Source organism: Homalodisca vitripennis, chromosome 3 (genome assembly GCF_021130785.1).
Source record: "Homalodisca vitripennis isolate AUS2020 chromosome 3, UT_GWSS_2.1, whole genome shotgun sequence".
Classification (NCBI taxonomy): Eukaryota; Metazoa; Arthropoda; class Insecta; order Hemiptera; family Cicadellidae; genus Homalodisca; species Homalodisca vitripennis.
The window spans coordinates 187,502,649-187,517,093 of record NC_060209.1 but is presented as its reverse complement, the minus strand read 5'-3'; positions in this window follow the sequence as shown (position 1 = coordinate 187,517,093).

Below are 14,445 nucleotides of genomic sequence, written 5' to 3'. Positions count from 1 at the left end.
AAGATACTAAAGCACTTGAAATTTGTTTTCTTAGCTTGTTTCATTGAAAATTCTTCATTTCCTAGTCTAATATCACATCTATTTCGCACATTTTCCATACTTTTTCCAAAAACTGAGTTGTTCATCAGCTTATAAAAGTCCTTCTCAAAGTCACTTGTAGCTTTGGTTCTCATGTTTGTGTTAAAATCAATGTAATCTTTCATAAAAGGCTTCTGATCGAATGCTATCACTCTATTCACATGTTTTAACACCATTCCTTGTTCCAGATAGAATTTCAAATTTCTCGAATGAACAACGTATTCAGTTTTATCTAATAGAGTGGTGCACAACTTATTTTTATAATGTTCAGGAGCAAGAGGCAAATCCTTGTGATGTTCGTGTAAATTTTGTTGGATATCCAAGATCGACTTCAAGAATATAGCCATAGTTTTCGTCACCAGTGAGTTCCAAAATTGTTTCTTTCCACTCTTCTTTTGTATACGTTTTTGGATCCATCCACTTGATATCACTATACGGCAGTTTTTGCATAAGACCATAACCATAAAGGTTGTTTGCATCGACATAAAGTAAATAGTTTTCAGGTTTTGTCTTATCGAAATCTTTCAAATATTTGTTATTTGCTTTCACATATCGCTTAATACATTGAGAAATACCTCCACGAATACCTTTTTCAATCATTAAATACATATCGTAATCGTGTATCAGTTGAAGCTCGATTTTCGTTAATTTTAACATAGCGTCCCATGCGCGACTTGGAGCTGTTAGATAATGTGCCGGATCAAGTTTGTAACAATTTAGACAAATGTTTCTGAAGTTTTCGAATATATCAGCGAGCAATAGTACATCTTGGATATTGTACAAATCAGAGTAATTTCCAAGATTTTTATCTTTTAATTTGTTCCAAACGCTCAAGTAATGTTGATAATCTTTCTCAGATATGCTCTCATCTGTCAAAAGTGAATAGAAATCTTCAATTTTCAGCTCTTCTGTGTAATCAAGTTTTTTAATACTATCGATAAATTCATAGGGAAATATTCCTTTTCCAGATAGAATTTTAAAGATTTCTTCTTCGTCATTTGGTTGTCTTTCTAGAATTGCGTTCAGACCATCTTGTATAAAATGATTTGTATGTTTGAAGTCTTCTTTCTTGAGGTTTTTAGCTAACTTTTCAATAGACGAGGCCAAGAATCTAAATGTGTCTACGAAAGAGAACTTTATAAATTTTCTAGGTTTATCATTGTCAAACTCATAGCCATATCCAGAATTTACAGAATAATTTATATATTTTTCGTCTGTGTTTGCAATCAAATCAACGTTTCCATATTAGTAGTATACTTTGGCCGTTCCTGGGACAACGCACCCGAGACCGGTTCTGGGACAAACCGTGTGAGACCGAATCTGGGACAGAAAATTGTTAGAGAGCGACTAAGAGTGTGAGTACGGGTGGTCAGAACCGCGCCGCGCGAATCACCACGCATGTCATCGCTGTCCCGCCACCGACACCACGCGTTGTTACTGTAAGTATGCAAGCAATCGGCACGCGCCTCGTCAGCACCGCGCCGCGCGACTGCTGAACCGTCACCGCCAAGCAATTGGCACGCGCCTCGTCATCACCGCGCCGAGCGACTGCTGAACCGTCACCACCACCGCGCCGTGTGAGACACCGCGTGTTGTTTCTATAAGTATACAAACAATCTGTACGCGCCTCGTCACTGTCCAGTCACCGCCGCGCCGCGCGAAACACCGCACCTTATAAATTACTAGTTTGGTATAATGTAAGTGTATTGTGGATAGTATTAATGAATCAGAAAAGTCGGAAAGAAATCCTGCTTCGAGCTTTAGAGGTTCATAAACCTGTGGTTAAGCGATTCCCTAAGAGAAAAATTGTAACTTTGGGTATTGATGATTTGTGGGCTGCAGACCTTGTTGTAATGATTAGGTTTTCAAAGGAAAATGATGGATTCAGATACATACTTAATGTAATTGATACGTTTTCAAAATATGCGTGGTCAGAACCATTAAAAACTAAAAGCTCACAAGAGGTTACTAAATCGTTTGGTAAAATATTAAGAAGAGCGAAATTGGTTGGTCACAAACCCCCGAACCTTCTTCACACGGATAAAGGACGAGAATTTGTTAATAAGGAATTTAGAGAGTTTTTACACAAAAATCAAATAAAGTTATACCATACTGAAAATGAGGAAAAAAGTGCCATTATAGAGCGTTTCCATAGAATTCTCAATGAAAAAATGAAAGTGCACTTTGAAATTCAAAACTCTTTTAGATGGGTGTCACATTTACAGAAGCTTCTACGTCAATATAACAGTAAATTTCATAGCACTATAAAGATGAGCCCATCAGAAGTGAATTCAAGCAATGAACAAACTTTAAGAAACATGTACGCAAACACTGGACGATGTCTAGTATTCAGACCCTAACTTTTGGTTGGAGACCGTGTAAGAATTACTATAAAGAAAGATGTATTTGGAAATAAATACCGCAGAAATTGGACAAGAGAAATTTTTCGGATTGTGGCTGTCAACAAAACTTGCCCTGTTACCTACAAAATCGCAGACCAGTCTGGTGAGGAAATAATAGGATCGTTTTATGAAAAAGAGTTACAAAAATCTATGTTCTAGTTCAGAGTCAAATGTATTAATAATACTCTCATCCTTCCTTCCACTCATCCCACACACCCACCCTCTTCCTACTCCTCTTCCTATTCTCATCCATCCATACCTCATCCTTTTCCATCGTCAATCGCCCATACAGTAAGAGAGTAGCCAGCTCTACAATAATGGCGTTTTCTCCTGCTAGCAAGCAAACAGCATTTCTCAATGCTACGGACGGTCTTCGAAGATCATCAGTCAAGAAATGTCCGAATTGTGGAGAAGAGGTTACTGCATCTAACCTATCCCGCCACCAAAAAACAAAGAAGTGCATCCATACCTCATCCTTTTCCATCGTCAATCGCCCATACAGTAAGAGAGTAGCCAGCTCTATAATAATGGCGTTTTCTCCTGCTAGCAAGCAAACAGCATTTCTCAATGCTACGGACGGTCTTCGAAGATCATCAGTCAAGAAATGTCCGAATTGTGGAGCTGAGGTTACTGCATCTAACCTATCCCGCCACCAAAAAAACAAAGAAGTGTATGTCAGCGTCAAATCCACCAGCTTATGCTTCTTCCAACGGATTCAATGAAAAACCTCCTTCGATGAAACAAGTATGTTCAAGGTGTGGTGCTGAAGTCAGGAAATCCTCCATGTCCCGCCATATTAAAACAAAGAAATGCATGTCCACGTTAGACAGACAAACTCCGGATTTTGATATGTCTATGTTGGAAAACTACGCTGATGCTGTGAGTGACAATCAATTCCAAAACGTGATTGCTGATTTTGATATGTCTATGTTGCCAGAGTCCTATTCAAATTTCAGACCTGAAGAACAAGACGCGATTGCTGATTTTGATTTGTCTATGTTAGACACTCCAGATTTCTATTCCAAAATTAGAGCTATAATTGGTCCATCTACAGCTGACGCTCCAAAGTTTGAACCACCAGTAAAAAGGATACACCCCGATTCATCGAAAATTATATCAATACTTGGTCCACCACCATTTGAAGTTCCGGATAAGTCAGACTATTCACTGCATATACCATACAGTCCTGTATACCATTCACCACTACATATCCCAGAGAGTCCAACATACAACGTGCTTAGTCCGACCGATGTATGTGCTCAAATAAAACCCCAGAAGAAACCATGTCCAAAATGCAGTAAGGAAATAACGGTTTCCAACATGGCTCGGCACCAAAAATCTCAGAAATGTGCCAACTACCAGCATGGTATGACATATAACGAACGTCTGAAAAAGATGGAAATCAAACCAGCTCCTAAAAGTAAAATGTGTTGGATTTGTGAAACACCGATAGAGTCATCCAACTGGAACCGTCACAAACAATCGAAACGCCATATCCGTTTGTCAGCACTTCATGAAGGTCCTCGATACAGAAGTGAAATATTACCCATTACGAGACTGACACCAAGACTGCCGGCACCCACTCCAGACATCAACATGCTGGTAAAGAAATACCCAAAACGACCAAGGGAAGTCAAACAAGTACCGAAGGTCAATACAAACGATATAGCTCTTGAAGCGATGATCCGAAAACCGACTAGACCACAAAAGATTCCTACAGGTGTGAAAAAGATTATTAGTGAGACACCGACTAGTACAATTAATAGTGAGAATTCGATTAGCCCTACCATGGAAGAGAGACAGCTTCTGTCTGAAACAGAATCACCTTCAACACTTCATCTGGTTCCGGTACGTACTCCAGAGGAGTCACAGACAATACTTGATGAAATATCAGAAGTCCAGTCGGCATTCACGGGAAGATTGAAAACGTATGTGATTATGAACAAACGTGGGATCAAAGATCCAAAAATGTTTCTTGAGATATGCAAACCACTCGTTGTTGAAAAACTTCAGGAAGCTGTAAAAGAAAAAAATCTTAAGGTAAACATGGTTTATCATGCTGAATTCAAGAAAATAATAAACGATGTGGAGGTGACTCAAGTCATGAACTTTAAAACAAAAAATGAAATTCTTTACTCGACAACGTCTCTGTCTGACTATTATAACTCAGCAAAACTTAAGATGTTGGTTGAGATGGAGGAGTTTGAGGCAAACGGTTCTCAATGGTCACTAAAAAGTGTGAAAGACTTGGAGATCAGAGTCAACCGATACGTTCCTTTTCACGGATCCAGCTATGTGGTTCTACCAAAACGGATTCAATCCAAAAAGGCTGTTATTAATGTAAAAAACGAAGATCAGAAATGTTTTATGTGGTCTATTCTGGCAGCTTTACATCCAGTTAAGGTTCATCCAGAAAGAATCAGCAATTACGAACCTTTCAAACGAGAGCTGCTTCATGCACTAGCAACTTGCGAATGCCCCATGAAACTTGATGATATAGCAAAGTTTTGAAAGACGTAGTGGAATTTCTGTTAATGTCTATGCTTATGATGACAAGTTCGATATATTCCCGCTGAGAATAACTGATAACGAGATGGAAAAACATGTTAATCTACTGTTTATCAGAGAAAAAACAAACACTCACTACTGCTGGATCAAAGATATGTCCCGTTTGGTTAGTTCACAGATCTCACGAAATGGACATAAGATGTGGATATGCAATAGGTGTTTGCAACACTTTACGAGAGAGGATTTACTCATCAAGCATAGAGAAGACTGTAACACACACGATGCTGTGAAATTGGAACTACCAGAGCCAGGAACTGTAATTAGATTTAAAGATTTCAATTGCTCAATGAGAGTGCCCTTTGTGTATTACGCAGACTTTGAATGCTGTCTAGCACCTATTTCAACATGTCAACCGTGTAAAGTGGATTGTAATGGTAATCACCAGTCGTTCACTATTAAATATCAGAAACATAATGCCATTTCCTTCTGTATGTATGGGGTGTCAGAAGACGGCTTTTCCAAACCACCGATTAAATACTTTGGAGACGATGCTGCACATGTATTTGTAAAAATCATTGATTGAGGAGTCGATAAGGATTAATGAACTTTACAAGAGTGAAGCAATAGTCCCCATGCAGTTGATGACAAAAGAGCAACAGGAAATGTTTGAATCTACTACTACGTGTCATATCTGTGGAAATTTTCTTGGTGATGATCGTGTTAGAGACCATAACCATTTGACGGGTTTGTTTAGAGGAGCAGCTCACAACAAGTGTAACATCAATTTCAAAAAACCTAGGTTCATTCCTGTTTTCATTCATAATTTAGCAGGTTACGACACTCACCTATTCATTAAAGAGTTTGGTAAGTTCGAAAATCGCATATCATTGATACCCAACAACGAGGAGCGGTACATTTCCTTTACGGTCAGTGTGGAAGGTGGAATTGAACTACGATTCATCGATTCATTCAAGTTCATGTCACAAAGTCTCGATAGGTTGGCAAAGAATCTGACTAGATCTCAATTCAAACACATCTCAACATATTACAATGGTAAGGACCTCAATTTATTGCTACGAAAAGGAGTGTACCCTTACGACTACATGGACAGTATAGAAAAATATAGTGAAACATCACTACCTAGTCAAGAAGAATTTTACAATAGACTGAATAAACAACACATAACAAATGAAGATTACAAACAATGCGTGCGATGTATGGACCGCCTTTAACATTCAGAACATGAAAGAATATACAATGCTATATAACGAAACCGATGTCTTGCGGTCTGTGTAATCCTCCTCTTGGGCATCCACAGGATTGCTCACTGCCGTGATTCCAGAAATAAAGACCAGTCAACATTTAAACCAAAACATTTTTAATCATTTATTCATTATAAGAAATTAGGTTGTTAAACTATCATACAAACTGAAGAATAAGGAAGTATACAGAAACAAATTTATGGTCTTGCGTAACTATTTACAAATGCAACCGGTCTGCTACAATACGAAGAGCTCAAATCGAGGCCAGACGAAATTCTTTCACAAACAAATTTAGATGTTAGGGAGTTAAAATAGTGCGATAGGTCTATTCTACGATGGAGAGTAGCTGTTACAGGCTATTATTAACTCGTACTGAAGCGTGGTATCCTTGCAATAGGTTAATACAATGGCTACAAAAATTAATTTGAAACACTACTTATAAAATGGAACAATATTTACATTTGTGTGGCATTCTTCGTAGTACTCTTTTTAATTCTTATTTGCGGGAAATTCAGTCAGAACTTCTAAAGGTCCATTTTCAATTTCGATTTAAAATATTAGGTTTACGATTTTAGCTACACTTTTTTTTGCTAATGATGCTTCATTGACATCAGCAGAGTTTAAAATTCCTCCATTACGTTTCACAATGGCATACACCGCAAAATCATATAGGAAAGGCGCAGGGATCCCTCTAGCAAATTTCTCGCGAAGTAATAATAGGTTTCCAAATTATCTTTTTTAAACCGATTTTAAAAGATTGTAAGTTTTGATCTAAAAACTTTTACATGTTTATAAATTGTGTAACTTTCAATAATTTTCTCCTTTAACTTTTCAAATTCTCGAAAAATGAAATGTTTGGTATTGTATACAGAAAACTCGCCTTCGGCTCGCTGGGGGCTACGCCCCCAGGCCCCCATTTGGGTATTGGCTAACTTCGGGGATAAGCGGAATTCGGGGACAGGAGCGATTTGGTTGGTGGTTCAATTCGGACTTGATGTTTTCCATTTACGTGTCCCTTACTGTGTCATTTCTCGTGGTAAAACACATTATTAAACAGTATTTAGATGTTAGGGAGTTAAAATAGTACGATATTATATATTAATATCTTAGAATGTGATAACTCTTGGGTAGTATGAGTAAGTAGCTAAACTATTTACTTAGGCGTATGGAAAGTAATGATGAGTCAAATGGCGAGGATAACACAATAGGGCAGAAATTAGGTTGTTTACAGAAGAAACCGTACTTTTGGTTACTGTTTGAATATTGACTGGTCTTTATTTCCGGAATCACGGCGGAGAGAATGAAAAGGATCCCCGCTGGATTTAAGGGTTAAATCAAGCAGTGGCAATGTAGTTCCAGGACACATTGTTTATTGTTAAATAACCATCTATATTCTTTTCTTGTAAAGAAACCCCACTACGGAGGAAAATTTAAAAATATAGTTGGCCTCCATGTAGATAACAAAATTCACAGTATTTGTATGCTGGAATATATATGAATCGCTTCATGCAAAAAGGGCTTCAGTCAGCCAGTTTTACTTTTGAGTAATTCAATAAAAACTTTTCTATTTCTATAAACATTTTTTTTAAAAACCTCTTATTATTTTATATATTTGATATGAATACACACCTTTCAACAGTACTAGTGAGGGAAACTAAAATTGTTATTTTTCATAGTGAAAAATTTTTTTTTTACTAGCAGACTGAAGCCCTTTTTGCATGAAAATTAAAATGACCCTTTTAAATATGATATAAAACTTTATTTTTCTTTAATTATTTTTACTTTTTATTACATTAAAATGTATTTTTACTATTTCAAGCTTTTGATTATGAGTATCTGTAATCAAAATTCCAAAGGTATTATTAAACAACAGTTTTTTTTATACATTATTGATTGAAAAATGTACTACAACACCGTGTGGAAAAAAGAAAATTAGTACTAATAAAAATAATATGTTTGAAAACGTAATCAATCATCTTGGACTTCAGGTGCAATGTGGTCAAGTGTAGGCCAATTCATAATATCTTCGTAGAAGTCTATGTGTTCATGGGCAACGTACGGTAGAAGATTCCTGACGTCGTTGATTTTTGAAGCTTTTATGGGTACTTTACCAGCTGGATAACACACAGGTGGTGGCAATGTTGGTTTTTGGTTCTGGTCCTTACACATTTTAAAAGAATGAGTTACAATGCTGTCAATGGTTTTTACTGGCTAATATTATACCAAACTGATTTTTATCAAAGGTCAACTGCTTATAACTGCTTATTTCAAATCTGATTTTCTTTTCTTTTGGAACTCGCTTCGATCTTGTTTCTTGAGATATGCAGCTTTTTTTGTAGTATGTTTTCCAAAAGAGCTTGAAATCAAAGATGTCTTTTGTCTCAACTTCTTTGACAGAAAACTTATTGATTCCTGGTTTTGCGCTGCTGTTTTCTATGAGTTTTCTGATTTCACCCACAGAGTAAATTCTGTCATACTTTTTCACATGACGCTTTTATCGTTGCAAAGTCCCTGTCACAGGGCAAAAAAGAATGGCCTCTGACAGGAAAATACATTGTTATCTTGCTGAAACGGCCGGTGTCAGTAAGAAGCAACAAAAAATCTACTCAGTGCGTGATTTTTGTTCTGCCCGCTGCAGTTATCAGAGAACAGTCGTAACTCTGTATATTCTGGGGGGATGGATTTGAGATAATCCCATAAGAAAGAGCACACTTCATTAGGTGTCTTGCTGGCTGTACCTTCATGGTATACATACACTTTTGCTGACTCTTTTTTTATATCATGAATAGAGAATACATTAACCGTGATTTGTCTTAAATAAAACGTTTCTTGTACGGGAATTTGTGGTATACTGAGATTTTGCATGAAGTCCATACAAAGGGAAAGTACGTGTGGCTCGTTCTTTGAGTTAGCTTCATTTGTAATCTTGATAAAAAACTTTTTTGCTCGTCTTTTATGAATGATAAGCTCGGCAGCAGCTGATCTTTTTGCTACATCGTTCAAGTGAGGACTCTTTAGCTTTGTGTTGAGCTCTTCACACGTGCAGCAACAATCAATTTGCGGTCTGCCAAATCTTAAATTGTAGTTTTCATTGAAAAACTCATAAAAGTAAGCAGAACTACAAATTCCTGGATGTTTGTCGACCAATGCACGATATAAGGCGTTTGTGCAGAGTCTAGCATCTAAATATTTTCTAGTTTTCCCAGAATAATGACTAAGTTTAGTTGGGTAACTTTCAATATGGTCCCTAATGATTTGTTGTTTTTCAATACTCAAAGTGTTTGCGCTCTGAGACTTTCCTCTTTTATCAATAGGGTTTTTTCCTTCCTTGGCAAGGGCTCTCAACCGTTTAACTCGTTTGTCGCTTATTGATAACAGAGACAAAAAAGCTTTGTAACATACCTGCGTCCTTTGGTTACCAACCAGGAGAAAGTATGTATACATTTTGTCAACATTGCGTGCGTCTTCTCCTTTCCTTGGACGTCTTTTCTTGACGTCATGAATTTCAATCAAGTTCTGGATGTACAGGTCCTGATCATTTTTTGATGGAAGGTCAAGAAGGCGTTGCAATATGTTGATTTGGTCAAGTTCAGTCAATCCATCAAAGCATTTAAATCTCTTGCAGCTGAAAAAAAATATTAAAAATTAGTGGTGACAAGTACAGTACATATTAACAAAATAAACCTTAATAAATTTAGGAAAATTTATAGTTTATAAAATTAGGTTAGATTGGGTGTGCAATATACGTACTAATATGACCATTGCAAGAAATTCAAGCTAACAAAATTGTTAATAAATTAAAATGTAAGGACTCTTACTTGCATGGAGGCCCTGTTGTTTTAGCTGGAACTATCCTCCCTTTATAATCTTCATACTCCAATCCCTTGCACCTTGACACTCTCTTAGTATTTCTTTTCCATTCTGATTCTCTTTTTACACGTTTCCTCCCAACTACTACTTCATTTTCTTGGTCACTCTCGGAATCCGTCTCACTAACCATATTGAATACCTATTATCTATAAACTTTAATAATTAAGTGATTTTCAGATCAGTGTAATAACAGTTAAGCAACACATAACCTCAAAATGAAAACCTAACTAAAACAAAGCAGGTCTACCAATCGAGCGAGACATACAACTAATGACCAACAATGCAATCAAAACAGATGTTTTTAATATTCTAGGCAAAAAGGACTTCAGTCACTGACTGAAGGCCTTTCTGCATGGAATATTAAAATTTTACTCTGGTTTTAAGACATTGGAGCAATGGGACTAAAGCCCTTTATGCGTAAAAATGTTGGTACAGTCATTAGCAACGATAACCTATAGCTAACTCAATTTCGCCATTTTGGTGACTGAAGCCCTTTCTGCATGAGGCGATTCATATGTGGAAAGAACTTCGTCTAGCCTCAATTTAAGCTGTTCATAACGCAGCAGACCTGTTGCATTTATAAATATCCATGCACGACCATAAATTTGTATCTGTTTAAATTCTTATTCTTCAGTTTTGTATGGTAATTGAACATCCTACTTTTTTATAGTTTTTCTGACCGGAATTGGCAGAAAACAAGAGCCGATCGTCACAATGACATGTAATCTTTACAGTAAGTCGAATAAAGTCTGTTCTTCCTATTAATGTAGTATTTTAATCCCCACTTAAGAATTCTTCCAAAAATATTGGCTTCAGGATAATGGTAATTGAACAACCTACTTTTTTTATAGTTTTTCTGACCGGAATTGGCAGAAAACAAGAGCCGATCGTCACAATGACATGTAATCTTCACAGTAAGTCGAATAAAGTCTGTTCTTCCTATTAATTTAGTATTTTAATCCCCACTTAAGAATTCTTCCAAAAATATTGGCTTCTGGATACCAGAGTACCATTCTTTTGTAAAAAAATATAGCAAAATCTTCCATACTTTATGCCAAATGATACATCACAAAAATTTATTAGGTAACAAGATTCATTAATCAATACTTTTTGTAGGTTTTAAACCCTGTATATATTTTAAGTGTGGTGCATCGGTTTGAAAACTTTCAGACCGAAAACGATGTAACACGGACATTTGTTTCAGTCTTTTTGTGATATATTAGTAAAGTTATTGTTATCACGTGTTATAGATTGTTTGGTATCCTTTGTAAAAATATTCTTTGTCTGACATCGAAGTAGTGAATAAAATGTTGAAACTGAGCTTTATTTTTGTAACTTTCTTGTGTTAGGATAGTAAATGTTACAGTGTCCTGTAGTTTTTTACTAGTATTAAAATGCGTTTTGTGGTAAAAGCGGGCATTTTTGTTACCTTATTGGATAAATATGTCGTCAAGCATATGTCCAAAAACGGATAACGGACGCACAACCAGTGGCAATTTATGAAGTACAGTTTACTAACTAAATTTATCTGCGAACTATAAACATTAACTGTAGGGCTTTAGCAACTTTATAGTCTAGTATCGAGGGAGCTGTTAGTTGTGGGCACATTTGTTTCAAAGCTAAGGGGGGCGATCTACATAAATACCGCAGATCCTGAATAATTCCCGTTACGTACCGCAGGTGGCCGAGAGGTTAATTACGAGGCCGCTCTAGCTTTATTTATACCGCCATCAGGTATCGGTGGACATTCAATTAATACAAATATGCTTCATATCAACTGCATTGTTATAACGTGAAATTTGTTATTTACTGTCTGAAACATATTTCTATTTGTTGTTTAGAAATACCGGATGTTATAGGGTTTCTTTAATTACCCTGAGGTATATTTTAAGATACCGAGTGATTTCTTAACATGGGTTATATTGGGAATTTTTAACCGTAAGTTTGAATAAACCTTTAAATAGGTAATGGTTATTACTAGTATTTGTATTACTATTATTACTAGTAATAGTAATTTATTACTAGTATTTTATTATTTAGTATTTTATTAGTATTATTATTGTATTTATTACTAGTAATAATTATTACTAGTATTATTACTAGTAATTGTATTACTAGTATTTGTATTACTATTACTACCTAATACTTAGTACTTAGTGATTTACTTTAAAATTATATTTTGAAAATGTCGTAATTTGCCGTAATTTTACAATATGGTAAGCAAATTTGATTTATGTAAAAGAACACGAGGTTTTTTATGACCAATTTCGATTTTAATGCAATTTTAAGATTTGTACTAACTGTTGTCCTTATAATATTATAAAAGTGCTTTTGTTTATTTGTTTGGTTTTTACGCGGTTCCTGGCATGAGTATAGCGATATTCTTATTCCTAAAATTCCTCCTGGCTACGCCCCACTGGTTCTTAAAGTAGGGAATAATGCTATCTTGGTCACTAAAGTTTTGTAATATTAATTAAATGACCCTGTCAAATGTAATCAATTGTTATGTGTAAACATTATTTATTATTTGTTTATATTCATAGTGAATAAATTGTCTAAAAAGGAACCATAATCTTTCAGGCTGTTATAGATTTTCAGTGATTAGGTAGTATTAATCTACGTTATAAAACATAAGAAAGCCAGAATTTGAAATCGGAGACTGTCCTTGAAGCAGTCGGGAAGACCTATGCTAGATAAAATTTTGCTAGACTGTTCTTTCGAACTAATGTACCAATTCCAGGTCTAAAAGTTCTAAAATATTAACACTTTCACTACAAATTTAAAGACTGATATAAAACCAACATTATTTCTCTTTTGGCAGAAGTAGGTTTCTCTGATCTGTGATATATAGACTCTCGACCAACCATGTAGCAAAAACATACTAAGAACGAAATAATTTACATTGGCCATAATTTTTGCATATTTTCATCGAGTTATTAAACGTCCAATGTCTACTAAATTGCTTGCAGAGCAGCGGGTAACTGCTAGTTTCTGTATATATGTACTAGTTTAGGAGTTAGAGGGATTTACATGTATGTAATTCGCTCTTCGACGCACCGTGGTGAGCGTATGTTAGGTATATCCAATCGTTGAATGGTAGAAGACAATCTAGTCTAACTTGCACTATACGTTTAAAGACTTTTATGAATCCTGTCTAAGTTGTCTTAAGGCAAAAGTAGGCTTTTCAGAGGTGTGTATTTATATATATATATATATATATATTATATATATATATATATATATATATATATATATATATATATATTTTCTTGATCGAGAAATAGGCAAATCAGCTTTGGAACAAAAACTAATAAGAACAAAGTACATTAAAACGACCATAAATATACTCTTTTTGACATAATTTCTAGTTCGTGCCAAAAAATCAAACTCGACATTTGCATCGGAAGTATAATTCACTGGACAAATAAATGCTCATACAGGTGCAAAACCTATTAAATTGCGTGGGAAGCCGCCGGTAACTGCTAGTTTCTTTATATGTCTCCTAGTTAAGGATATAAATGTATGTAATTTACTTTTCGAAGCGCTGTGGTGAGGATATTTTTTGTATATCCAATCGTTGAAATCAAAATGAAAATACTCACAGTCCGAAATGTATAATTCTAGCTAGTGATAAACATAGGGTGTTCCATCAGAAAAATAAAATTAGCCCCTACACTGCAAAGTTGTCAAAATGTACTTTCAATGTGAGCCAAAAAGTAAGGACGGTTCTCCGTTAAAACTTTGTCGGTCTTACGATTTAAAAATTACCACTATAACTCATGTTAAAAAATCACTGTGTATAAATTTAATTCCATGCCACAATTTTGTCATATTAGAAGATACTATATATGGTAGGTAGTGTATACTTTATTAAAAAAAACTAAATATAAAATGATAATATAACGGCGGTAAATATGTCCTTACCTACGCGAATTCTAAATTAAACAGTTTGTAAAAGGAAGCCAACAACACAAGCTGGGTCGTATAATACAGCTATAAAATGTTTATTGTTAGGTGTCGTTTTTGTAATATCGTCGGGAGTTGGAACGAGTTGCTTTTATAGTTGTGTTTTTCTAATATTAATTTTCACAAGTAGACATTTATTTCTGAAATGGCTATATATCTAGTTTCTTATCGGTACGCCTTATTAGATGAGCGTTATCGAAGCCTATAACTCGAGAGTCTGGAAATGTAATTTCTGTCTTACCAACTATTACTAGAGAATTGAATTGACGTATAAAGTTAAAAATTTGCCAGAATCTTCATTTTTGTTTAGGCAACATCGATTTTGTGGTGCACGTGACTTAGATGAGGTGAACGTTGAT